Below are 4,266 nucleotides of genomic sequence, written 5' to 3'. Positions count from 1 at the left end.
AGAGCATTGAGTAGTGTTGCCTGTGCTATACAGTAGGTTCTCATTAGTTATCTATTTTATACATAATATCAATTGTATATATATGTCAATCCAAATCTCCCAATTTTTCCCACCCACCCCCTTTCCCCCTTTGTATCCATACATTTGTTCTGTACATCTGTGTCTCTCTTTCTGCTTTGTAAATAAGATTGTCTATACCAATTTTTTTCAGATTCCACATATATGCGTTAGTATACAATATTTGTTTTTCTCTTTCTGACTCACTTCACTCGGTATGACAGTCTCTAGCTCCATCCATGTCCCTACAAATGACCCAATTCCATTCCTTTTTTGGCTGAGTAATATTCCATTGTATATATGTACCACATCTTCTTTATCCATTCCTCTGTTGATGGACATTTAGGTTGTTTCCATGACCTGGCTATTGTAAATAGTGCTGCTGTGAACATTGGGGTGCATGTGTCTTTTTGAATTATGGTTTTCGCTGGTATATGCCCAGTAGTGGGATTACTGGGTCACATGGTAGTTCTATTTTTAGTTTTGCAAGGAACCTCCTTACTGTTCTGCAATGTATCAAATTACATTCCCACAAATAGTGCAAGAAGGTTCCCTTTTCTCTTACCCACTCAAGCATTTATTGTTTGTAGATTTTTTGGTGATGGCCATTTTTTTCATCATGAAAAAATGCTCAACATCACTAATTATTAGAGAAATGCAAATGGAGACAGCTATTTTTATTGCCAGCTTTCTATGCTGTGATTGCTCTCTGTGTGGTCATGGTGCTGTTTGTCTCAGAGGCATTTATGTTCCATGAGGACAATTGGAAAAAATGTATACTAAAAATAAGAAAAATTAAAATTCTCCCATAATTTTACCACCCATAGATAACTGCTATTTTGGTTTATATTCTGTGCTCAGTTTTGAAAACCATTTCTTACTGCTAGTTTAATAAACATTTATAGTTTAAGTTAACAGTCAACCAGTTTACCTGAGAGCTATTTGTAGCTTTTCAGATAAATGGCTATTTAAATGGGCTGTTTTCTAATAAAACATATTTTACCTTTTATCATTTAATCAGGCATCACATTATTCAAGTATCCTGCTATTGATACTTGAATAGTTAACCTAAAACAATGATTCTTCCTTAAGTGTTTGCTATTTACCTATGTATTTGTTCACTCATACCATTTTTATGTTATAGAACAAGATTAAAAGAGTAGAGAAATGGTTAGGCACAAAACCAAGTAAAGTTATTCTTTTTTATTTGTTGAGAAAAATAAATTATGAATGTATGGTTATTTGGAGTCCATTTTTATTCTTGCTTGTGGGTAAATGCCGTCTATAATGTAAACATCTCAGTTAACTCAAATATAAGCAGTTAACCCAAATATAAAATGTTAAAAATATTTAAGTTAGGAGTATTTCATAGGGTAGGTTTGTAGGCGGTCCCATCTTTGGATATGCTAACAAACATAGAATTGTTGTTCATCCCATTTCTTTTTATGTAATGCCAATGTTTCTCGCATATTTGAGGGATCTTCTTTGCTATTTGTAAAATATTAACATGTATAGTTTTAGATCATTTTGTGGATCTTAGATATTTGCTGAGTATATATTAATATATGTATTTTCCTTCAAGTATTTAAACCATGGATACATTCAAGAGCAATTGTAACTGCCACTTGGTAGAACGTATCCAATGGTGTCCACCTTATTCAAATATATGCACTGAAAGTGTTTTAAAGTTGGAATCAAATACTGGCTTTGGTATTTTAAAAGACTGCAAAATAGGCTTGTTTTTAAACCTCCAGATTTTTTTCCCCTAGAGTTTAACTGTTGACTCACTAGTCACTGCTATTTTTAACTATATAAAATAACATATGGTATTTGAAAAGTAGATGTGTTTTTCAAGCTCTCTCGCTGGTTTCTTCTAGCAGGCATATGTACTTCTTGATGTACAGAAAGAAAAGCTACAATTTGAACCCATATAATTGTCTTAGTGAGGAATATATGGATTTTTTAAAAATGATTGTAAAAATGATAACCTGAATTAGGAACAGCAACATGAAGTGTCAGTACAAGCTGCTGGTTTTGCACCGTTTACTGTAACCAACATAAAAATTTTATCATTCAATGAATATATTAGAAGTAAAGCTGTTGACTCATGATCTATGATCTATAGATCTATGATCTATTTATTAAAAGGTTTGAGATAGAGAGATAAAATGCACTAAAATAACTGTAGCTAGATGACTTCTTACATAAACATACACTTGTTTTATCGTAAGCTGTATCAAAATTTTTCTAGCATACTTTAATTTTTCCTCAATCAATAGGTCCCCAACAAAGGAGGTTCTAACACCATAATGTAATCTTGACTGTTCTTGAACTATTGCATATGTATGGTGTCATGGAGTGTATATTATTTGTGCTTACTTTTTTTCAATGTTGTTTTGTGTAAAAAAGTTATTTTTGTGTATGTTTTGCTTTTTTAATTTACTGTGAGGCATTGCATTGTATGGATATTTCATAATTTAGTAAAATATTCTACCACTAATGGACATTTGGGTTGGTTTTGCTTTTTAACTGTTATGTGTGAAATGCTATGAAAATAATTTCACTTTGTGTGTGTGTATATGTGTGGACATTGGCACTCATTTCATTTGAGCACGTACCTATGAGTATAAATGCTGGGTCATAAAATAGGTGTATGTTTAGTTTTAACAGTAGTGTCAAAGAATTTTCAAAACCTATTGTATCAATCTTTATTTTCATCAAGAAAATTATAAGATTCCCTGTGACTTCACATTTTATCCAACACTTAGTATCATCACTGTTTAATTATAATTCCAGTGTATGTTTGTCCTTCTTATAGTTTGATATGCACTTACTTGATAAGTACCACTCTGAAACAACTTTTTTTATTTTTACAAGTCTTTGATTTCCTCATTTATTATTATTATCTGTATTAGATTATTTATACTTTGTCTTATTAATTTATGGGATAAAAAATCCAGATAGGAGAACTTATTCAGGTATTTATGTGTATTTATAGCATCTGAGTTTAATTTTTGTGTGTAGTGAGACCCAATCTGAATTCCTAGTGAAGGCGAAAGTAGAGAAATCAGAATTGAAGATGTCCCAGACCAGGAACAAACTGGATGCCCTTCTTCAGTGTCTGTTGGAGAAGAGTTATACGGACGGGGAGCATGTAGATGAGGAAGCCTGGAAGACCCACTCGGACATCTACAGCAAGGACTGCTCCATCATTGTGGCCACCGGCAAAAGGCCATTTGCCCACTTCTGCCACCAGCAAATGAGGAAGGAGAGGAAGATGGATGGGCTGGCAGAGGGAGGACTGCAAGAAACCAAAAAGTGTGTGATCAAGCTGTTTGACTAGAGTGTTGATTTAGCTCGATTCAAGGAGAACACACCACTGTAGCCGATCTGTGGTGCCTGATGTGCAACAGCTTCTCGTTGCTCGCATGTCAACGCTCTTCCAGCTCACTGTTAACCACACTGTTTGAGAATGAGGAGGGTTCAGAGGTCACCAACAGCAAGAGTTGTTAGGTGTACAAGCTGCCTTCCCCCATAGCTCCTGTGCCACCTGGAGATGCCTGAAGATTCTACATACCTTCCCCACTGCAGCCAGAAATACAGGATATCCCCAATGATGAGCCCAGGTCTGAGCCCTCCACACTCGACTATGGCAACACGAAGAACTGGAACCACATTTGATAGAGGTGGACCAGGATCCTTACTCATAAATCATGAAGTTCCAATGGGAGATGTCAAAGCAAGAGTGACGTCCCCTCATTCCCCCACTCCAATAAGCATTTCCCTTCTTTAAAAAAATAAGGTCAAAGTAAATTTTTTCATATAGAAATTCACTTTCACTAGGACCATTTATTAAAAAGACCACCATTTCTGCGGTGAACTACAGTGGCCACTTTGCCACAAGTCAGGCCAACATATATATGCCGATCATTTTCTGGAATGCTTATTCAACCTATCTTTTGTCTGTGCTTGTGCCAGTGTATCTTTACAGTTAGATTTTAAATGTGGTGATATATGCACACCTATTGTTTTCTTCTTTTTTCAAGATTTCCTGTTTTTTTATATTTTCTGGGTACTTTGCATTTTCACATGAAAAAAATAATTATATTATCATTCACACACACACACATAGAGACTGGTTATGATTGGAATAAAAATCGACTTGGAGAGAAGAGACATTTTAACCTCTTCAGTCTTCTAACTCATAAA

The 4,266-nt window shown here is 34.7% G+C and overlaps 1 pseudogene; it reads left to right on the top strand.

Annotated features, from left to right (window-relative positions):
- Positions 1 to 3,109: 3,109 nt before the first annotated feature.
- On the top strand, positions 3,110 to 3,738 carry LOC130836438 (protein lin-37 homolog; annotated as a pseudogene).
- Positions 3,739 to 4,266: the final 528 nt, after the last annotated feature.

This window comes from Hippopotamus amphibius, chromosome 15 (assembly GCF_030028045.1).
Source record: "Hippopotamus amphibius kiboko isolate mHipAmp2 chromosome 15, mHipAmp2.hap2, whole genome shotgun sequence".
Taxonomy (NCBI): Eukaryota; Metazoa; Chordata; class Mammalia; order Artiodactyla; family Hippopotamidae; genus Hippopotamus; species Hippopotamus amphibius.
The sequence above is the reverse complement of the archived record's forward strand: the minus strand, read 5'-3'. Positions and strand labels throughout refer to the sequence as shown.